This window comes from Silurus meridionalis, chromosome 12 (genome assembly GCF_014805685.1).
Source record: "Silurus meridionalis isolate SWU-2019-XX chromosome 12, ASM1480568v1, whole genome shotgun sequence".
NCBI classification, from domain to species: Eukaryota; Metazoa; Chordata; class Actinopteri; order Siluriformes; family Siluridae; genus Silurus; species Silurus meridionalis.
The window spans coordinates 4,279,933-4,304,098 of NC_060895.1; the positions used below are offsets into that span (position 1 = coordinate 4,279,933).

General features: G+C 47.9%; 1 long non-coding RNA gene across 2 annotated transcripts in view; it reads right to left on the minus strand.

Annotated features, from left to right (window-relative positions):
- Positions 1–22,815: 22,815 nt before the first annotated feature.
- Positions 22,816–24,166, minus strand: part of LOC124394249 — a 1,913-nt gene continuing 562 nt past the window's right edge. Inside the window, exons 2-4 of one of the 2 annotated variants that reach the window (XR_006927463.1) lie at positions 23,975–24,136; positions 23,764–23,852; positions 22,816–23,218 (exon numbers count right to left, since the gene is read on the minus strand). This is a non-coding gene — a long non-coding RNA (uncharacterized LOC124394249). Of the gene's footprint in view, positions 23,219–23,763; positions 23,853–23,974 lie in introns of both variants that reach the window. The other variant, XR_006927462.1, reaches the window with a different exon arrangement.

A 24,166-nucleotide genomic window follows, 5' to 3' on the forward strand; every position in this document is an offset into this window, starting at 1 on the left:
CATTTTTTATGGAGACTGTGATGTCAGCCTCACCTTTCCCCGATTTAAAAATGTGGCCATCTTATTATCTTGTTTGTACCCCCCAAGTTGCCAATGCATCTACCCAGACAGACTTCCGTACGTCCTCTCCTTTCCCCCCTCCAAGTTGCGTCACTGTTAAAGACAGTGATGAGGATGATGATAATGCAGCTTCCTATGCCGGTGAATGTAGCCGTAATTACAACAACCGTGCTTGGGTTGATGACATTGACAACATCAGTGACCTTTCCGGTGGCGAGAAGGAGCTGCCACAGCTTGACAGAGTTTCTGTCAGGGGCATCAAATGTGACACCTAAAGCTCCGAGTAGGCAAATAAGAGGACACAAATATTCTATGTCATATGGGGATAATAAACATTCAGTAGGACCTCGAGTAGGTTGTACATGGGGAAGATGACTGGCCCTATCATGACATACTATACACGAATGATGTGTCACACTCCGAGCACTGTAATACAGCCATTTTTGGTACAGATTACCAATATAATAGGGGCCACTAGGTTCGTTTGAATCTGCCTTAGGGGAAACAGCTGGGTCCTGGAAAATTGTAGTGCTGTTTTTGTACAGAGTTAGAAATGAGTTACCTTTGCTCAGGGGTCCTGAAATTAGGGAAGTAAAATTACAGGCCATGCAGTGAGATGTGTTGCATGTAACACAGAGTGAGAGTTGAAGGGTTGGAGGGCCATAAGTCATACGTGTACTTGAGGCGGAGTTGTCAGGGGACGCAAATACTGACGAAACGAATAGAGAGTAGAAGAAGGACCGGTTCTGTACAGCAAGTGGCATGGAGCAATTAAACGGGGTGGCTGTTGCAGTGACGCGAACGCTAGCGATATCTAGGGTTACTATTACAGCAGAGTGGTCGAAGTAGCGCGATACTGTGCACGCCTTGGTCAAGGGGGAAGATGAAGAGTGCCTGCTAAGGCTGAAGCACACGTCATGTGAATTTGGAAAGCTTTATACATTTCTGCTGCTTGATTTCTACCAGATCCCTGCCTAGAAGAGCGTTTCTGTCAGCACTGAGGCGATGAAATCTCAGTAACGTTTTCAGATATGTTCTTCTTCTGTGCATAAACAAGAGTGGTTGGGTCAATGGACATGCGGGAAAAATAATAATACACGCAATAGCCCAGAGCGGCTATCGATATAAGAAGTATAATACTTTGTCCCACGCTTAAGTGCTTATCAGGTCGATCGCAATATGCCATGGTGAATTAAAGAAGAATGTCAATTTGCAGCCTACACAGGGCATCTGAATCTGAATCTGAGTCACTGCCTGAGGCACATGTGGGTGTAGTTCCGTCTTAGGGTCCCCCCTTTGTCTCCGGTGCCTCTCGCGGGTCGTGGGCCCTGCTGCAGTGGTTGAGATGGTACCAATGCTCCTTACCTTCTACCTTTACCGCTGTAGGGGTTGTTAATACCACTTTAAATGGGCCGTCTCATCGTGGATCAGATCAGTGCTTTTTTTTTAAGCGTCTAATGTACACCCAGTCTCCTAGTTTAACAGGACATCTGGCTGTGGGGGGCTCTCCGTGTGTGGCTTCTGCTGTCTGTGAAAACCAAGACCTGTGGATTTTTGTCAAGTGTTTGACATAACTCTAAAACTCGCCTTTGAGTTGCTCAAGGGAGGGTCCTTTTATAAGGCCCTCCTGTAATTGGAACTGGCATGAGTCTCCCTGTGAGCATTTCATGCGGAGTTAGATGTGTTATTCGGTTGGTCTGCGACCGCATTTTCATTGAAGCCAGGGGTAGGGCATTCAACCAGCTTAAAGAGCTTTCTACCATGCCTTGTGATTGAGGATGATAAACACATCCTAACTTGTGCTTGATGTCTAGTGCCTGTGTGATGCACTTAATAACGTCGTTTACAAAGCGTGACCCATTGTCTGAACTGAGGACCTCTGGTATTCCAAATCTAGGGATCACTTCCCTACACAAGAATTTGGCTGCTGATTTGGCATCTTCCTTAGCCGTAGCTACTGCCTCCACCCACCTACTAAACCTGTCTTCTACTACAAAAATGTAGCATTTTCCCTGTTTGCGGTCAATCATGTCAACATAGTCCATTATTAAATGTATAAACGGGCCTTTTGGTTCTGGGATGTGTCCCAACAGAGTTGCATAAGTTTTCTTATAATTTCGTTCCAGACATTCGGCACATCTTGAAAGAGATTGGTCTACCATATGCGCTAAGTATGGTGACCACCAGTTCTTCCGAATTTTTCGAATAACTTCTGCCTTTCCACAGTGATATAGTCCATGTGCTTCCTTAATTAAAAGTGGGAGATAAGAGATCGGGGCGACGAACAAACCTTTTATGTTTCGCCAAATGTTGGTACCTTGTTCTTTAACTGCTCCTCGCTTTTTCAACTGTGTTTGTTCATGGATATCAGCTGTCTCCTGCAATTCGGTTATATGGGTCAAATCTTCATCTGGGGGTTCCTCATCTAATCCTACCATTGCCATTGTGCACTCCTTTCCTCCTGCTGCCTTCTTGGCAGCCTGGTCTGCAGCATTATTGCCCAAAGAAATAGTCTTTGTCTGACTTATGAGCTTGACATTTAACTATAGCTACCTCGGCTGGCAAAGTCATAGCATGTAAGAGTTCAGCTATTTGGGGACCTAATTTGATTGCTGTCCCATCGGCTCGTAGAAAACCTCTCTGCTTCCACATTGGGTCGAACATGTGACAGACGCCACATGCATAGGCCGAATCTGTGTATATTGTGCATGTTTTTTCCCTTGTGCTAACTCACAAGCTGCTGTTAATGCTTTAATTTCAGCTAATTGAGCAGAGCATGGCTAGGGCACCGACACTGAGGAGACAGCACGAAAGGAGTCCCCCTGTGGTGTGACTATAGCTTACCCGGCTCTATTACCGTCTATATCACGAAAACATGGTCCATCTACAAACAGCACTAGGTCTGCATTTGGTAATCATTTTGCACATTTGCATGTGCCTTCAAGAATTTTTCTGTTTCATGGGCGCAATCATGTGGTGTTGCATCCAAAAGAGTTACCATCCGTTCAGCAGGATTAACTTACCTTGTTAGTTCGGGTGCTGCCAGGATCACATCATATCCTGTTTGTCGTGAATTGGTAATGACAAAAGATTGACTGGTTAACAAAGCATGCAGTCCATGTGTAGTATACAATGTAACGGGATGCCCCATAGTAATTACTGATGCCTTCTGATAGGCATAAGCTGCCGCCGCCAGGGCACGATAACATGGTGGCATTCCCTTTTCTATGTTATCTAGTGAGGTGCTAAAGTATGCTATGGGTTGCTTTCCTATTCCATGCTGTTGTTGGGTTAACACGGCGGAAACAAAACCTTGTTTGTCTGACACATACAGGTGAAATGGCTTCTTATAATCAGGACTAGCTAATGTTGGCACCAAGGACAATGTTGCTTTAAGTGCATTGAACGCTGCTAACGCTTCTGATGTCTATTTAAGTGGAGCCCTGGGTTTAGTCTGGTCAGCTGCCTTTATCATGTCCCTCAGTGGTTGTACCTGCACAAATCCAGGGCCTACTGAACCCTGCCATTCCTAGGAAAGATAACATCTGACAAACTGTTTGTGGTTGTGGGGCCTTTTGGATAGCCTCCACATGTGCAGGGGAAATTTGTATTTCTTTGTATACTCTCCCAGATATTCAACGGTTGCACGACAGAATTGCAATTTCTCTTTGTTTACCTTGTGTCCATTTTTGGCTAGCATATTAAGTATGCTTAGTGAATCTTGTTGGCATTGTTCTTTTGTCTGACTACAAATCAATAGATCATCTATATTGGAGGATTGCGCTAGTCACCTCTAATGAAGCTAAGTCTTTCACCAGCACTTGATTAAAGATGGATGGACTCTCACAGTAGCCCTGTGGTAACCTAGTGTGTATACCTAGTGTATACTGTTGCCCTTCATAGGTGAATACAAATATTGGCTGTGAGTCAGGATGAAGGGGAACGCTAACAAATGCAGAGCATTAGTCAATGACAGTATACCACTTTGTTCCCTCTGGAATATTTGACATCAGAGTGTGTGGATCTGGGACATTAGGTATGTCAGCTATGATCAACTGATTTATTGGTCTTAGATCATGAAACAATCTCCATTTGTCTGAATTGGGCTTCCTAACAGGATAAATTGAGGTGTTGCAATTGCTTTTGGTCGGTATTAATACCCCTGACTCTAAAAGGCCTTTAATAGTTGGCCTTATCCCCTCCCTAGCTTGTACTGACAGTGGATATTGCTTCTGGTATGGTAGTTGAGCACCTGGCTTAACCTGTATTTTCACTAGTCCTGCAGATTTTACTAGTCCTACATCAGTTGAATGTTTTGTCCACAACTCTTCTGGCACTGCTTTCAATGATTCCTCTGTCTGCTCATCTATCTTACTCCCAGTCAGTGTTAACTGCCTCACTTCCCGTTCCCCGGATGCCATCTCTGTGTGAGTCGCTACCATCTGATCTACTGATACCTGTGAGATCCGCAAAAAACATTTATCGGGTGATAGGTGTATATACGGATTATATGTTGGCACCATTCCCTAACCTCCTGTGCTTCCTTCATCATAGGCCCTAAATCTTTCCACTCGATATTGTCCGCGACCATCAGAGAAACATGGGGCACAGCACAGTCCACTTGATACCAGTTTTGAATTTTCACTGGCAGTTGCACAAAGGCTGCTACTCCTTGTTTACCCACCACTATTTCTGTGGTCTTTATATCATATTTATGGCTGTCCACCTGTTCCGCCCACATAAGGGCGTATTCTTCATCGGCTCCATTTGGGTCATACTTGATAGTGCAGTGCAATGGTCCTTCATTTTCTTGACAGTCAGGACGCAGACGTGTCAACCACAATTTCCATTGTGTGTAGGTGTTCCATAGTGCTGCGAAGTGGCTTTGGATGTACTCCAGCCAATACACTTTGTCAGCCACCCTGTATTCTACATCTTTTTCGTGTATTACCATGCACTGCGTGGCAAGGTTGTCTGGAAAGGTAACCCACAAACCTGTAGGACTGCATGTTATTTTGGCTCCCAGTTTGCACAAGGTCTCTTCCCAGCAGATTCATTGTCACATCTGGTGAATATATTATTGGTACTTCAATAGTTTTGCCCTCCAGCGTTAGTTCTTGTGGCTCAGTGAAATACAATGTCCGTGTCTTTCCCGAGAAACCCACTGTTTGTCTGGTTTTCCACAAGCGGGGGAGTTGTGATCTGTCCGATACTTGAATAAGTAGCTCCAGTGTCAATCATGAAAGCTGCTTTTAAAATGTCCCCAATCTGTACTGAAACTGTTGGTTCAACTCCCCCCTAGGCTTCTCTGGGCATCTTCAACTTTGATGTGGGTTAGGCCCATTCGCCGGGCCTTCCCAATGTCTACCAGATGACACTGGTGGTGGCTCATACTGGTTCCTTCACATCCAGGGACCCACCCATTCTTGCTGATAGAGAGTTTAGGTTGTCCCTTGTGATGGTCCCCGGGGTCCCAATATTTGTCCTCATCTTTCTGCTTTAGCTACTCAGTCCCCCTTAAGTCCTCGTGTATTGGGGACAGTCTCTCCTAACGTGACTTAAATCTCCACACTGCCAGCATCCTCTTGGCCATCCTCCTCTCCCTCTTCCCTGATTGAAAGGTCTAGCACTTTGATTGTGCTGGGGCCATTGCGGGCCGCCTGCAAACACATATACTGGGGCTGCCGGCTGGACCATGGACAGGGGGCTTGTCGAGCCCTCAATTCACTTGTTTGCATCATGGATTGCGTCCCATATGCACCTGCTTGCATAGGGGTGTGTGTTTCTTGCATCTAGCACTGGTGCCAGAATCGTCCCAAGGGGCACCAGTCTCCTCTCTCCAAGCATCTTGGAATGTTTGGATAAACTTAGCTACATTTTCCTGTTCTCCCAATTGCATGGTTTCCAATTTTTCTGGATCTAGTTTCGTGGGATATTGTTTTCTCAAGGTACCCCAGATGTCGTTTCGGAAGGGACCAACCGGAAAATGATCATGTCTGTAATCTTCCGCATCATATCCGACTTTTGCTTCTTTAAAGATCTCCACTGTTTTTGGCCTTCCTATGGTTTGGGCCAGAATCGTTTTGATATCTCCAAGTGCAAGCTGGTGTCCCATCGTTTTTTCTTCAAATTGTGTTATCCACCGTTGTGCACCTTCACACACGTCTGGCAGATGGTGCATTAGTCCTGCTATGTCCATGAATGACCATGGGACATATTGGACATCTTTTCCTTTCACCATTAAGGGTAGCTGACGTACCGCATACTGCTGTGGTGGGTGCTCTTGACTCTTGCAATATACAGCTTTTTCTTCGTCCCTTGAGGTGTCGTCATCGCTGTGGTCACTCGGCCTCTTCTGCATTTGAGCGGGAACCCTGTTTATTTCTCTTCGACTGTCTTATGTGTCTCTTGTCAGGCTTCCCGGTATGGCTGTAACATGCTGGGTGCTTTAACAGAGTTCTATCTCTCAATGCTCTTCCTTCTTTTGGATCAGGTGGCGTTAGGACCATGGGTGTTGTTTCTGTACTTGTTTCGTTAAAGTTCTCTCCCCTTTGCTTCTCTGCTTGGGCCTCGCTTGTCCACTCACAGTCAACTGCTTTAGGCTGGTGTTCAGTAGTTTACTTCCTTCTTGCACCAGCCCATAATTGGCAGCCACTTGTTCCTGGCATTTCCAGGCCAGTTCTTCTATCCCTTTGACCTCTTTTTTGAGCTCTGCTACTGATTCTGCTATCTTCTCCAGGTCTTTGTCTTGGTCCAGTGGAGCCAATTAATATGAGGGGAAGATTAGTAGGCCAGCGGGCAAGTTTTTTTTGGCCTGGATGCCGGGGCACACCCCTACTCATAATTCGAAAGACATTCTGGGATTTTTTATGACCACAGAGAGTCAGGACCTCAGTTTAACGTCTCATCCGAAGGACGACGAGTGAAAGATGACTCTTTCACTCTGAGAGAGATTGTCTGCCTGTTCCACTCGGAATAACGGCTCTGGGCAGAGCTCCTGGTGTGCAGTTGCCAGTGTTGCTCTTCTCTCATTTTCTTCAAGCATGTAGCATCCGCTTAGAACACCATGCTCTTTTATGTCTCCAGTAGTCCATCCATGATTTTTCAGTTCCATCTGTGGGTAAATTCCTGCCGGCATCGTTATAGAGTGGTGGCCAGCTGTGCTCATCATGCAACCCTGAGATTGGCACTATTCCCTTCTCTTCCTGGCTTTCTACACCTTGCTCCCCTCTTCCTATAACTACTTCCCCTTTCTTCTTCTGCTCTTCTGTCTCTCTCATTCTCCCCTCTGCTTGGAAGAAAACCATAGTGGGGTGATTCAAAGCAGAGGGGAGAATGAGAGAGTGCTTTGTCGCTTTGTGCTCCTCCCACTCATCTATTTTTTTCATCAGCCCACACAATGAAACATTAAATGTGCCTTCTTTTGGCCATTGCAACTCCCCACTTATACTTTGATACTATTTCATCGACGGGATGTTCCTCTTTATGCATAATGTGAGCTTTGCTTTTTCACTTCCTCTTCAAGCAAGCGATTTTCATATGTTATTTCAAAGTCTGTCACAGACTATAATGCTTTATAACAGTTCTACTTTATCCACACATTCATATATTAAATGTTACATTATATTTCATAAGCTTGCTGGTATCTTGTATCTAGTGTAATGTTATACTTACATTCCGGGTGCTCCCCTTAGCCAAACCACTTTCCCAAACACATACAGACAAACACCACTTAACCTTGAAATGCTATACTAACATACTACACACACTGGGTCCAACCCTGCCCTAGTGACAGTGACTCACCAGCCCGAGCTCGGGTCCCTACCTCACTGATAGCGGTATCTAGGGCAGGCTTTACACCTGACCATTCAGTCCTGCCCGCCTGTGAAAATCCAGTCACATCGGCAGCAGTATTCTCAGGAATTTCAGTGCACTCCACTCGCCCGTGCAAACCTATATCACACAAACCATCATCACACCTGGAAATGCTCTTGTCATGCGCAATATAGTGGTATCCGCAAGACTTCCATTCACACAATTCACATTCACACATATCCAGAGTTTCCCTATTTCTCTCTCTGGAGGTGCAAACTTAAGTTACATCCTCTGCAACTGCTCATCCATTCACCCACAGGTAAATTAACCAAAATGTTTGCCAAACATCCCAACATTAGTACCTGGGGTCCTTTTCTCCGGGACTACCCCCACCCCGGGCCGAAGCATTAACAGGACAGCAGATAACTAAGCAGAGTTTGATTAAACAGGCTTCTGCTCACCTTTTATGAGTTGGCCGTTATGTCGCCTGTGAGATGCTGCAGCCCGAAGCGGATGAGGGGCTCCGCCAGGCTCACCGGGAATCCTGCCAACAACACCAATTATGTCGGAAATTTCTTGTCCTCCTAGACCGAGTGGCTTCCGACTTTAGTTAGGACTTACACAATCAATGTAAAATAGTTTCTTCAAAAGAAGCCAAGACACTAGGATGAGTAGAGCAAAGTTAATTTTTAAACGTTAAACCATCCCCCGAGTATTTTTAGCCATCATTAACATTCAAATATTCCACATGCAAAGGCCCATTCTCATCGCATTAAAGAGGTTAAACAACAAAACAACAAAGGTACGGACATATCCCACTGTTTTCATTTCCTTATTTTTACTTTGCTTGGTGGATATTATTCTGGTCATGCGTGAGTACTCCACTCTTATATTTTATTTCATAAATCATGCTATAGTGATAGTTTACTGATGATTACTATTCGTTTTCTTTCCTTTTACATTATGAATGTGTTAATGACTTTAGTACTTTGCATATGCTTGTTAGTACTTTTAAGTGCAACCCTACCTCTATTTTTACATACTGTTAATAATTTGAGCAAGAAGCCGAGGCCTTTATTAGCTCTAAGTATATTTTTCATTTCTTTTAGCAAAGCAACATGTCTCTGCACGGCGCCAGGCGCCCCCCAATCCCCTGTCTCCTTCCGGCGTCTCCAGCTTAAAGCAGAGAGCGTATAAATGCGGGAAGAAGGAACGCCACAACAGGTCAGGTGTAAAGGCTTCACAGCCACTTTTATTTTAGGTTTTCGTGTCTGTTTGTTTTGTTGTCTCATGCAGTACGTCTTCTGGCTCACGTGCGTACACACACCAACCGTCTCACACACACTCTCCTCCTTAAATGCACCCCCCCCGATCACTTGAAAATAGACAACACTTATTAGGACACATTAGCTTCAGGTGAGGCAATCCCCTGCCTACCTGTTACTGGCCCCGCCCTCCATTCACAAACCGACGCTCGGCCACGCCCCCACTGCCACATACCCCCACCGCCCGACTCAGGCCGGGGAGCCGTCCGGCCCGCAACCGACTCCCCCCTGGTGCGAGAGGAAGTCAGCCATGACAATCCATTCCCCCCGGTCTGTGGACCACCTCGAAATTGAATGGTTGAAGCGCTAGATACCACCGAGTGATCCGCACGTTGGTATCCTTCATGAGATGGAGCCACTGGAGCGGGGCGTGGTCCGAACAGAGGGTGAAGGCCCGTCCCAACAGATAGTACCGGAGGGTGAGGACTGCCCACTTGATAGCCAGGCTTTCCCTTTCGATGGTGCTGTACCGGCTTTCCCGCACTGACAGCTTACGGCTGATGAACAGCACCGGCCGTTCCTCCCCCTCCACCACCTGGGACAACACGGCCCCCAACTCTCTGTCTGACGCATCAGTCTGTAAAACAAAAGGAAGAGAGAAGTCAGGAGCATGTAAAAGCGGACCACCGCAGAGTGCGGCTTTGACACGCGTGAAAGCCTGCTGGCACGGCTCCGACCACTGGAACGGATATGGCGCTCCCTTTTTAGTGAGGTCGGTCAGCGGACTGGTGACGTCCGAAAACATAGGGATGAACCTCCTATAATAGCCAGCCAGCCCCAGGAACCGCCTCACCCCCTTTTTGGTCTTGGGTCTCGGACAGGCTGCAATCGCTGCCGTCTTATCGATTTGGGGACACACCTGCCCGTGACCCAAGTGGAAACCCAGATACTGTACTTCCACCCGCCCAACCGCACACTTCTTCGGGTTCGCTGTGAGCCCTGCCCGTCTCAAAGTCCGCAGGACCGCCCTGAGATGCTGTAGATGCTGCTGCCAATCATTGCTGTAAATGACAATATCATCCAGATAAGCAGCGGTGTAACCGTTATGTGGACGGAGAATCCGATCCATTAGACGTTGAAACTGAATTAAACTAAACTGAAATTAAATAGGACTGAACGCACAGCCAGCACCTCTGATCTAAAAATAGGATTGTTGAATATTAGATCTCTCACACCAAAAGCGCTGACTATAAACGAAATTATTACCGACCAGGAGTTCAATATAATGTGTTTGACAGAAACGTGGATTAAATCGAATGAATATGTAGCATTAAATGAGGCGAGTCCTCCTGGGTATAGTTACATACACCAACCCCGTCTAAATGGCAGAGGAGGTGGAGTAGCAGCTATTTATAATAATAATCTAAACGTCACACAAATTTGGATTAAAAATAAAAAACTTAGTCATAATTCCACAGTCTGAAGCTATTTCAGACCATTATCTAATCTCGTTTAAAATTTGCCTTAGTCATTGCATTTCTACGTCACCACGTTACCGTGTTAAGCGTACTTTCACGTCAGCTACAGCAGCGCGTTTTATTAATAATCTTCCCGATATTACGATATTAGATAGATCTCCGTCAGACCCCGCAGAGCTCGACTGGGCCACTGAACATCTAGAAACAACGTTACGTTACACTCTAGATGATGTAGCTCCCCTTAAGACCAAAATGATCAGGGAGAAAAAATTAGCACAGTGGTATAATGATCATACGCGCACCTTAAAACAGACCACTCGAAAACTAGAACGTAAATGGCGTCAAACAAAATTAACAGTATTTCAAATAGCATGGAAGGAGAGCCTCCTAAATTATAGAAAATCTCTTAGTGCTGCCAGATCAGCATATTTCTCCACCCTCATAGAAAATAACAAGCATAATCCTAGATTTTTATTCAGCACGGTAGCAAAATTAACAGGGAATAAAAGCACTACACTAACATGCACACCATCAATAGGTAGTAATGATTTCATGAACTTTTTTAATAATAAAATTGAAAACATCAGGCAAGAAATCCAGACGGTTAATATAAATCCAAATTATTTTACAAGTAACCCTGTAGACAGCAGTGTCATTATAACGGACAATCAACTACAAAGCTTCACTCCTATTCATGAGAGTGACTTAATTTCATTAATCTCCTCATCAAAATCATCAACCTGCATTCTCGATCCCTTGCCTACAAGTTTCTTTAAACAGATAGCTCCAGAGGTAATCAAACCTGTTTTAAAAATAATTAACTCTTCCATTAGCACTGGTTATGTACCTAAATCCTTCAAACTGGCAGTTATCCACCCCCTTATTAAGAAACCTGACCTTGACCCATGTCAGTTGTCCAACTACAGACCGATATCAAATCTCCCCTTTATATCCAAAATTTTAGAAAAGGTTGTAGCACAGCAGTTATGCTCACATCTGCTTATGAATAACATTTTGAAATGTATCAGTCAGGATTTCGGCCTCATCATAGCACAGAGACGGCGCTAGTTAAGGTGGTAAATGACCTGTTATTGGCCTCTGATCAGGGTTTTGTCTCCTTACTTGTTTTGCTCGACCTTAGTGCAGCTTTTGACACCATTGATCACACTATACTGCTTGCTAGACTTGAGAACGTTGTAGGAATAAAGGGAACAGCTCTCTCTTGGCTCAGGTCTTATTTGACTGATCGCTATCAGTTTGTGGATGTAACTTTATGAGGTAAAATTTGGTGTTCCTCAAGGATCTGTCTTGGGCCCACTGCTTTTCTCTTTATATATGCTGCCTCTTGGTGAAATCATTCATAAACATGGGATTCGCTTCCATTGCTATGCTGATGACACACAGCTGTATATTTCAGCAAAGCCAGATGAGCTAGATCAGCTCAACAATGTTGAGAAGTGTGTAAAGGACATTAGACAGTGGATGCTTAATAACTTTCTTCTGCTCAACTCAGATAAGACGGAAGTACTTTTACTAGGACCACATGCAGCTAGAAATAAACTTTCCGATTATGTAGCATCTCTGGATGGTGTTTCTGTTTCAGCATGTACGGCTGTCAAAGACCTTGGTGTGATTATTGACCCGAGTCTTTCCTTTGAGTCTCACGTGAATAATATCACCAGAATCGCCTTCTTTCACCTTAGAAATATTGCTAAGATTAGAAATATGATGTCGTTACAGGATGCAGAAAAACTAGTTCATGCTTTTGTTACTTCTAGATTAGACTACTGTAACGCTTTACTGTCTGGGTGTGCGAGTAAGTGCATAAATAAGCTTCAGTTAGTCCAGAATGCAGCAGCAAGGGTCCTCACTAGATCTAGGAAATATGACCACATCACCCCTGTTTTAATTAGTCTACACTGGCTCCCAATCAAATCTCGCATTGATTATAAAATATTACTACTGACGATAAAGCACTTAACGGTCTCGCACCGCACTATCTGAGTGAACTTCTGTACCAGTATGATCCTCCACGCCTACTTAGATCAAAAGGTGCTGGCTATCTGTTGGTTCCTCAAATAATGAAGACTACAGCAGGGGGCAGATCTTTCTCTTATAAAGCCCCACAGTTATGGAACAGCCTTCCAATCAGTGTTCGGGACTCGGACACAGTCTCAGTGTTCAAGTCGAGGTTGAAAACTTATTTATTTAGTCAAGCCTTTTATCAGTAGATCTTTCTTAGGTAAAGGCACAGATCTGGATGTCAGCCCGCTTGAGCACTTCAGGTATTACCGCCTCAACCACAGAGGAAACGCCCACTCCCAACCAGCTGCACGGATTTGGTGTATGATTTTCTGGCACTTATAAGGACGCCTGAATCCTCCAGTCAGTGCCAGATTGTCTTTAGGCTTGCCCTGAGCACTCTCCAGCGTATTCTGTTTTGTTTGTTTGTTCTTTTGTTTGTTTCGTTGTCTCTGACCTGAACATTCTGTCCTTCGGTTTCGCTCGCGCTGAACGCGCTCCGGTTTCCAGTTCGGCTCGGCTCTGCTCTGCTCTGCTCGCGCTGAACGCGCTCCGGTTTCCAGTTCGGCTCGGCTCTGCTCTGCTCTGCTCTGCTCGCGCTGAACGCGCTCCGGTTTCCAGTTCGGCTCGGCTCTGCTCTGCTCGCGCTGAACGCGCTCTGGTTTCCGGCTCTGCTCTGCTCTGCTCGCGCTGAACGCGCTCTGGTTTCCGGCTCGAATCCTCACCCTTCGCGCACATCGGCTCCTGAATCGGCTCTCTGAATCGGCTCTCTGAATCGGCTCCCGGAATCGACTCCTGAATCGGCTTCCGATTCAGCTCTGCACAGCCTTTCTCCCTGCTCCTTTTGCATCTGCCTTGGATCCTATAACCCTAACTTTCTGACACTGGAGGCGCATGGATATAGAGTGTTTGGTGAACTGGTATATTTGTATGCTGTCGTCCCTCACATTCACACGCTCACTCAGGTTTGTTGAACGGTGGTGTGGTGGGTTGTCTCTTATCCCAGAGATCCCTCATGTCTGTATTACCTTCTAGTTCTCCTTTTAGTTATGCTGCCATAGCGAGTCTTGCCGGAGTCCAAACTGCACAGTGACATTAACTTTCATACACCAATAGTTACATTCAATAATCCATATCCTTCTCTTCCGTCACCCTCTCTCTCTCTCTCTCTCTCTCTCTCTCTCTTTCGGTCGAGTTAAACATGCTCCTGAGGCTCCAGTGACCACTGTTCCTGCCCTCTCCCTCCGTGGATCTTCACACTTCTGTGCAGCTCGACGGTCTCTCATCAACACCTTGGGTGGTTCCATGTAATTCCGGAGTAGAACGGGTGCTTTTGAGGACGGATTGGACTGTAGTTGGTGTCAGCGGTCTGCTGCACTGACTCGGAGTGCAGTTTGCTTCTGATCATCATCACTGTACCCGCAACTTTGCATATATGCTTCAAATGGACATTTGGTGCAACCCAGATGGGGATGGGTTCCCTCTTGAGTCTGGTTCCTCTCAAGGTTTCTTCCTTTGCCATCTCGGGGAGTTTTTCCTTGCCACAGTTGCTCATCGGGACAAACATACTTACAAAGAACATATTTACATTTAATCACCACATTATCTGTGTAAAGCTGCTTTGAGACAATGTTCATTGTTAAAAGCGCTATACAAATAAAAATTAGTTGAATTGAATTGAATTGAAACGTCGCCGGGGCCCCGAACAAACCGAACGGAAGTGTAACGAATTGGTGTAAACCGAACGGAGTGGAAAAAGCCGTTTTTTCCCGGGACTTTGGCGTCAAGGGGATCTGCCAATATCCCTTGGTTAAGTCCAGTGTCGAGTAAAAGCGAGCCGCACCTAACCGATCAAGCAGCTTGTCGATGCGAGGCATTGGATACTCGTCGAATTTAGACACCGCGTTGACCTTTCGGTAATCCACACAGAACCGGACCGACCCGTCACTCTTGGGAACCAAGACCACCGGGCTGCTCCAGTCACTGTGGGACTCCTCGACCACCCCCATGTCAAGCATCGCCTGAAGTTCCTCCCGAACCACATTCTTTTTGTGTTCAGGCAGCCGGTACGGGCGACTGCGCACCACAATACCGGGAGATGTCTCGATATGGTGTTCTATAAGGTTTGTTCGCCCAGGCAGGGGAGAGAACACATCCGCAAACTCCTGCTGTAATTTACCAACCTGCGCTCTCTGCGATGGTGAGAGGTGGTCTCCACAGGGAACCGAGGCGGATTCTGACGCGGTCTTTAGTCGTACCTCCGGCCCCAGCTCCGCCCTCTCTGGAATCACCGTTGCTAGGGACACCGGCACCACCTCGCTCCATAATTTTAGGAGGTTCAGGTGATATACTTGGAGCGCCCCGCCCCTGTCCGTGCGCCGCACCTCGTAGTCGACATCTCCCACCCGCCGTGTAACCTCAAATGGCCCTTGCCACCTGGCGAGTAATTTCGAGCTTGACGTGGGCAGTAGAACGAGGACTTTATCTCCCGGTTCCTGTGCCTGTAGCAAATTCGCCATTTTTAGCTGCCCCAGTGTGTGGAGTTTTGCTCTCAGATCCAGAACGTACTGAATTTCATTTTTTGTGCTCGAAGGTCCCTCCTCCCAATTTTCCCGGAGAACGTCCAGCACTCCGCGCGGCTTACGGCCGTTCAATAATTCAAACGGGGAGAACCCCGTGGAGGCTTGCAGGACCTCTTGTACTGCAAACAACAAGGGCTCGAGTCCTTTATCCCAATTCCACGTGTCCCCGTGTACGAACTTCCGAATCATGTTTTTAAGGGTTCGATTGAAACGCCCACCAGGCCGTCGGTTTGTGGATGATAGACACTGGTGCGAATCGATTTAATCCCCAACAACTTGTACAGTTCGCAAAGTGTTTGTGACATGAACGGCGTGCCGTGATCAGTCAGGATCTCTTTCGGGATCCCAACTCGGGAGATAACGCGGAAGAGCGCTCTGCAACACTGCGTGCGGAGATGTTGCGAAGGGGCACTGCTTCCGGATATCGCGTCGCATAGTCCACTATGACTAATACGAAGCGATGCCCGCGTGCGGTTCGCTCTAATGGCCCGACGAGGTCCATGCCGATTCTTTCGAAGGGAACCTCGATTAATGGTAAAGGGCGCAAAGGCGCTTTTGGGATGGCCGGCGGATTCACCAGCTGACATTCCCGGCATGCCGCACACCACCTACGCACATCGCCGTGAATGCCCGGCCAATAAAAACGGTCCATTAGGCGGTCTAATGTTTTAACACAGCCCAGGTGCCCGGCCATCGGATTATGATGAGCCGCATGGAATAGAAGTTCCCTGCGGCTCTTTGGGACCAACAACTGGGTCGTTTCGTCTCCGGTTCGAGTGTCCTCGGTCACTCGGTATAATCTATCTTTAATCACGGCGAAGTAGGGATGGGAAAGCGCGCTATCCGGCTGGATTCGTTGACCATCGATTGCTCTCACCTGGTCGAAGGCGTGTCGGAGCGTTTCATCCCGCGATTGCTCGAGGGGGAAATCCCCGGGAGGAATTCCCCGTAGGGCGGAGTCTGCCTGACGCGGAACTGACGTCCCCGGCGCCGCCTCCTCGGCCAACATAGCGCACGCCCCCTCCCGCTTCACCTTACCGCAGGACTCATCCACACACATTTCCCTGAGTAAGCGAGGAAAAACGGCCCAATTCGTACCCAAGATTAGCGGATGGGTGAGGCGGGGACTAACCGCCGCCTTCACTCTATGATTTTTTCCCCCTGAAACGAACCGAAATGGCCACCAGTGGATATTCGTGAACGTCCCCATACACACATTTCACCTTCACCCGGCGTGCAGTATTCAAAACCAGGCACCAGGCTTTGATGGATGGTTGTCTGCTCGCAGCCCGAATCCACCAACGCCTGGTGTGTACCCCCTTGGATACTCACAGGTATACGGTACGTTCCTGCTTGATCGGGGGCAGCCTGTGGCGCCTCGGGAATCCGGACCATCACCCCAACTCCATGACGGGACACTGATCCAGGAAATGACCCGGCTCCCCACAGCGCCAACAGACCGGCCCAGGCTTCCGCTCCGCACCTGCGCGGACGATCTCCCCCACCTGTTGAGTCAAAGGCAAAGATCTGTGAGTGAGAGCAGAAGGGGAGGAAGAGAAAAAGGAAGAGGGAGGAGCTCGCGGCCAAACCACCGGCTTCGGGGAAATCGGCCCCTGTTTCCTGGGTAAGGGAATGGGAGGAGAGAGAGAAGAGCCAGGGGACAGGGAAGAAGGACATTCGGACGGAGACCCAGGGGATCCGCCCGCCCCCGCGTACGACGCCAGGTGGTTCTCTGCCAACTGTACCGCCTTCTTCATGGTCTCCGGTCGCTGGCACTGAACCCATTCCGCCGTCCGCGGCGGAAGACGGGCGATGAACTGCTCCAACACCACGCAATCCAGAACCTCGTCCGTGCTCTGGTCCTTGTCCCGCAGCCATCTCCGGCACGCATCGCGAAGCTGGTGGGCGAAGGCGAACGGTTGGCCGACCTTGCACAGCGTCAACGCGCGAAACCGCTGTCGGTCCTGCTCCGGTGTCCGCCTCACTCGCTGGAGGATCGCCCGCTTCAGATCGTCGTATTCCAGCATACAATCGGCCGGCAGCTGCTGAGCAGCGAGCTGGGCTTTCCTGGAAAGCAGCGGCCAATCCTATCACAGACTCGCCAATCCTATCACAATCTCCCCCCCGCTTCTGCATCGTCGCCCCGACGATGAACACCCCTTAATCCCAGGGCCTAAACATTACTGAAATAGCCCTAGATGCTCCATCCACTGTATCAAACCCCCCCACAGATCGTGGAAGGTGGTGGACATTAGAATGTTGGCCAGCTGTAGTTCGACTACTTCGTCGCACGGTCCCATCATACAAACCCTCTGGCCTTGGAATTAGCTCATCCCCAACGGGCTGACCCAAGTTAGGTGGGGCCACCACCACCTCACCACTAGGAGGGTCTACACCGCCCAAGTCTACTGGGACACTAACCTCCTCGGTCACTGGGGGCCCAGATACTACAACCCATAAATCTCCCAGTTCAGACTCCTCAAGTGCCTGCTCATCCGGAGCCAATATGGCCTCGTGGTCCTGAGCAAGTACATCACCAGAATCTTGCTGAATTCTGATTTTCAATAAGGAGCGATGTACTTGCCTTACCTTATCTAAATCATCCACAGGGGCAATAGAGTACACCGAGCCTCCTTTCGTAGGGGCTCTCAAAACTTGGTACACCACTGGGCTCCACAGATCTCGGATTTTTGACCGACCTCTCACGCCAAAATCGCGGAGATAAACCAGTTGACCCTCCACCAGTGGTGCATCTCGCACTTGTGAGTCATGCCGTGCCTTACGGCGTTCCGCAACAACTCTCAAGTGTTCACGTGCCCCCTCGAAAGCCACCTGCAACCGGGTTTGATGCTCTACAACCCACTTATGCACTTTTCCCACAGCAGTCTCCTCTACCTTACCTAACAAAAAGTCAACGGGTAACCGAGCCAAACATCAAGTAGTATGGTGACTCACCAGTGGATTGATGGGGGGTAGTGTTATAACTAAACAGGACCTGCGGGAGACATGCAGCCCAATCCCGCTTACTCGATGGAGGCAATGTGCGCAAAAGGTTATGCAAAGTCCTGTTAAACCTTTCACACTGACCATTCCCTGCAGGATGGTAGGGGGTTGTTCGCGACTTCTCCACCCCATACAACCCACAGAGCTGTTGTATTAATAAAGACTCAATATTGCGCCCTTGGTCAGAATGTATACGACCAGGGACCCCAAACTTACAGAACCACTCCACCACTAACACTTGGGCCACTGTCTCTGCCCGCTGATCCCGTGTAGGAACCGCCAGGGTATATTTGGTGAACACATCTGTGATCACCAGCACATTCTCCAAACCTGAACTGGTTGGCTCCAACACGGTAAAATCCACAGCCAAGATCTCATTGGGCCTAGAAGCCAACAAGTGCCCCATAAAACTAGAGGCCACTGGCTGTACCCCCTTGGCGGATTGACAACGGTCACATTCCTTACACCATCTGGCCACCGTACCGGACATACCAGGCCAGTAGCAACGCTGCCGGACCAACTCGGTCGTTCGTTCAATGCCCTGGTGTCCATGCTCCTGGTGTAACCCCCTCAAGACCTCAGCTCTTAACACAGATGGCAAAAGAACTTGAAGGATTTCCTCTCTCCCATCGGGACGGAAAACCCGACGATAAAGAACTCCTCCTCGTTCCACCAGTCGATCCCACTGGCGGAGCAAAATTAGACTATTCTTGGACAGTACTTTCCGTTCGTCTGGACCTGGAAAGTTTTTACTGCGCCAGAGACGCCCCACACCCTCAATGTCTGGGTCAACGTCCTGCAGTGCCCTGAGGTCAGCAGCGGAATAGCTCGGGAAGACCCTAAGGGCCGCTTGAGTTGTATGGATGCAGGAAGCAGAGTAACTGGTACGAACTGCCCTACTTCCCCACTATCAATTGGGAACTGCCGTGAAAGGGCATCAGCATTACCATTACTCTTACCCGGCCTGTACCGAATTTCAAAATCAAAAACAGCAAGCTGTGCAGCCCAACGCTGTTCGGTGGCCCCCAGCTTTGCTGATGACAAATGGCTCAATGGGTTGTTATCTGTAAAAACAATGCACTTTTGCCCCCACAAATACTCCCTGAATTTTTCGGTCATTGCCCACTTAAGCGCCAAAAACTCCAATTTCATAGAGCTGTAGTTTGCAGAATTGCGCTCAGTGGGTCGCAGGCTATGGCTGGCAAAGGCAATAGGTCGAACTTTTCCCTCCTGTTCCTGGGACAGAACAGCCCCCAACCCTTGGAAACTTGCATCTATCTCAAGAATAAAGGCAAAGAAAAGTCAGCATATGCCAAAATAGGGAAGTGGTAAGCTTCTCCGCAGGGTGTCAAAACTCCTTTGACATTGTTCAGTCCAAGCACCAGCAAACCCTTGACCCACTACCCTTTACGCTACCCCCAGCAAACTCTGCCACTAGCCTATGTAGGGGGGCTGCCACCCTGGCGAACCCCTCTACAAAGCTGCGGTAATAGCTGGCAAACCCTAAAAAAGAACGGAGCTCTGTAACACTTCCTGGACAGGCCCAACTAGCCACTACCTCCACTTTACTTGGATCCGTGGCAACCCCCTGAGAAGATACCACATGACCCAAATACTTTACCTGTTCTTGGAAAAACACACTTCTCCAGCTAAGCTTTAAGCCCTTCCCGCTTCAATCGACCCAAAACTACCTCCAACCGTTCCAGATGTTGAGTCACTGAGGAGGAGAATACCACGATGTCGTCCAGGTATAACAGCAAGGACTGATGCCGTTGGTCCCCAAACAATCTTTCCATCAAACGCTGGAAAGTGCTGGGAGCATTACAAAGCCCAAACGGCATCCTGTTCCACTCAAATAACCCAAATGGCGTACAGAAAGCTGTCTTAGACTTATCCCCCTCAGTGACGGGAACTTGGTTGTAACCGCTGGCCAAATCCAAAGTAGAGAACCAGCGGGCCCCGGTCGCTGCGTCTAACGTTTCCTCAATACGAGGCAGCGGAAACGCGTCCCTTCTGGTCTTTGAATTTAACTGACGGTAGTCCACGCACATGCGTAGACTACCGTCTTTCTTTTTCACCAGGACGATAGGGGATGCATATGGACTCGAGCTCTCTCTAATTATCTGGGCATCTAGCAGCTGGTTAATATGCGTTTTCACTACATCATACTCTGAGGGTGGCAAGCGCCTGTACCGCTGCCGAACCGGAACGTCATCTGTAAGGGGAATGTCGTGTGAAATCAAGTTTGTACAGCCCAAGTCACTCTCATGAGCTGAAAACACAGACTGATATTCCTGTAACAGGGTCCTAACCCTATCCTGCTCCTTAATCTCCAAGGCGGATAAATCAACCATATCAATCCGCTGCTGTAGCGAAGGTTCTAACACACACTCTTGAGCCCCTACCATTGCAATAGTCCCCTTCACCTCAGTGACCCCAGGAGGCAAACTTACAACAAACACCCCATGTAGGGTACCCAGCAGGGTATTTGGATAGAGTACCACATCTAACAACCCTACATTTACGACTGGAATGTAGACTGTACCTCGAACTGACGGCACCAAGGCAGGTGAGGCCAGAAGGCCAGCTGGGAGTCCCGACTCAAGCGGCTCAAACAACACCGTGCCCTGAGAGTACTGCTCGGAACAGGTGGCAGCCACAATCTTCATGGTGCCACCTGGAATACGACACTGACCTTGCACCTTTACTCGCCCTACCTGTCCAAGTCCTGGCTGACATGTGTCCTTGTGACACTGCTGTAAAGCCTGCATCACAAAATCAGGAACCTCTACTACCGGTGGAGAGTCGAACAACGCTTGGCCATGTTGACCAAACAGTTCCTGGTAACACCGGCTCAACACATTCATTCCCAGTATTCCTGGGACCTGAGCACACGTATCGCCAGGGGGATCCTTTACTACCAATATCCCACACCTTGGCACTATCTTACCACACAGCTCAACATCCAATTCTATATAACCAAGATATGGAATAGCGAGCCCATTAGCTGCCCGCAGTTGGAGCCATTGGCAAAGTTTTAGACGCTCCTGACCCCAAGGTTCAAAATGGCTTAAAAAACAGATCTCGGTTATTGTAGACACCATAGAGCCTGTGTCAATCAAGCACGGCACCCCAACCCCTCCCATCCTGACCACCAATTGTGGGCAGCCAGACATTAAATGAGACATCGAGCCCCCCATTACCCCTGCCGAGCTGTGGCTCAACAGCCCGGCGGGCACTAGTTTCCCGACGGCTGGCTTGGATGATGTTGCCCCCTCGCTAATGACGACGTGGTAGGGTCATGATGCGAGCGATCAGAAGACGATGAATCAGAAGCCGAATTGGCCGGCAGTAACAAATTACACTCCCTGGCAAAATGGCCAGGTTGATGACACCGCCTACAAACCCCCGGTCCATAACGCGGAGAATGACTACGCGAACGTACGCCCTGAAACTGGGCGAAACTTTGAGTCAGCTGATTTAACTGATTCTGTTGAGCTTTTAACATTTCTCGTAATTCGTGCAATTCGGACGATGAAGACTCATTTGTAACAGAACGCTGACCCCCCTGCACACCATATTGAATCCCATATGAAAACGGGACAGACTGGCTACGAGCCCGCGCACCCCCTGGCAAACCCTCCTGCTCCCACCGTATCGCCTCACCACGCATTTCCAATAGCGTGGCACTTGGTTGACGGCGAACTAACTGTTTAAGTTCACGGCGGAGGGCATTATCAATAACATGCTCGGCGAACTGGTCACGCAGCAATATTGGAGCATTTAAAACAGCCCCAGGGAATCGCTGTTTAACTTTTTCCATAAGACCCATCAGAGCAAGAGAAAACTCTAAAAGACTTTCCCCCTCCAACTGTCGTCTGGAAAAGAACGCTTCCTGTAATGCTACGTGGGACTGCGAGCAGCCAAAAACCTCATGTAGAGCGGAGAAAATCTTTTCCGGATCCCCTCGTTCAGCCTCGGAACGATATCGGATTTCGTCTCGGGCCTCCCCCTCTAAATGATCGAAAAGAAAGAACGCCTGCTCACCCACCGATAAATGACGGGTCCGAATACAAGCCTGTGCCTCCTCGATCCAATCACTGATGCCAATACCAGACCTACCATTGAACCGTGGACACTTCCGGTCACGAGGCACAAACACAAATCTTTCGGACGGATTGGCACCAGCAATGCCTGGAGGAGGCACAACCCGTGCTGGATCGGGCACATGGGAAGATGATGCGCTGGGGCCAGGCAACGCGAAAGCACTTTCCTGGCACAAACGCTCATTATCCGCCCTCAACTGGACGACCAATTCTCTAAGTTCCCTAAGTTCTTCTTCCATTTCTTTGAATCACGACTTACCACTACGATGGGGTCACAAAAATAGGGGAAGCTGCTCACCACACTCCAGCAGACGCTGTTGCTTTGCCTGAAAAAACACTAAACACAACAAAAACAATAGCAAAAAAACAATAACACAAAACAATTATAGTTCACCCTAAAAAAAACTACTAAATACCCACATCTTCACTTAAATAAACACTGATCCTGCCGACTGCACCAAAATGTGGCATGACACACCGAGGGCTGACGAAAGAAAATGTAGCGACTACGCCACCCTGGCACTTGGCCAGGGAAAATAACTTGCACTTAGGCAACACAGGTTCGTGTATAAAGAATCAGCGGAAGACGTGGGTAAAATTAGTATGGATTTTTTATTAATGATAAAAGTATCTGATGCACCTAATGAAAAACCAAAAACAGAAATTACTCAACCATAACACAGAACTTCAATAATCAGACACCTTTATAGATGTGAATGCAGGAGCCAAGGCGTAACAACGGGGATCAAGGGCACTAATCGGCCTCCACAGCACCACACAACTTTTGGTTGCACCTGTGTAGACACTCACACCCACCACTGCACACAGCACAGCACTCGTGAAGCAAAACCACCACCACAATCCGCCCCGCCTTCGGCACTCAGCTCCTGTAACCACAAACTAATGGAGTTACACATAAGAAGGGTCAAAAAGGCCACTAATGGGATACTGTGCAAGTCGCAAACATATGAATAGTGTGCACAAGTAACACACAGGAGGTGAGGGCAACTTTAGCTCTTTACTGTGCCTTTCACCCCCTATATACAAAAACTAAAAAAAGGAAAAAAGACCAACAAGGGAAAAGAGAGATATTAATCCCTCCTCGGTAAACAAAATAACTCAAGTTACACAATACAAAATGTAAAAATAATAACAAAATAATTCAAGGAACATTAAATGAAAGCAAAACCAACCTTTAACATTTAAATGTAAACACAAAAGAAAAAGGGCCACAAAACCCCAAAAAAGCAACCAAGAAGCTTCAGATACGCACACACACACACACACACACACACACACACGCTAAATTATAAGCAAAGCAACAACGCCTCCTGGGCGATAATTCCACGTTAGTCACCCATAGAAGCGCAAATCTGTAATAAAATTGAAATAAACGTTAAACAACTCACCATACATGCGAAACGTTTATTACCTTTAAGACACATAACCTTGGGATGAGTGATCCGGAAACACAGGTTACTATAAGGGTAAGCCCGAAAGCTGCAGGCTCGTTCCGTAGATCTGAGATTATAGTGCACAGGGGGAACAAGAACCGCCGATGAGACAACCGATCTATAATCAATTTAACAAGATAGTACAACCCACTATTTGGAAATGTAGCACGGTTAGAACTTAAAACATACCGTGTGTGGGGTCTTCCCAGAAATCACGTACACAGCACTTCTGTGCACCCGTAGGCTCACTCGATTTAATAGCTCTACCACACCATAGTACAATGTGTAAAGGCAGGCACTGTCGGTATTATTAACGCCGCTCTCTCTCTTCGGCTCACCTCGGACTATACACTAACACAAACGCATAGAAATTACATACGC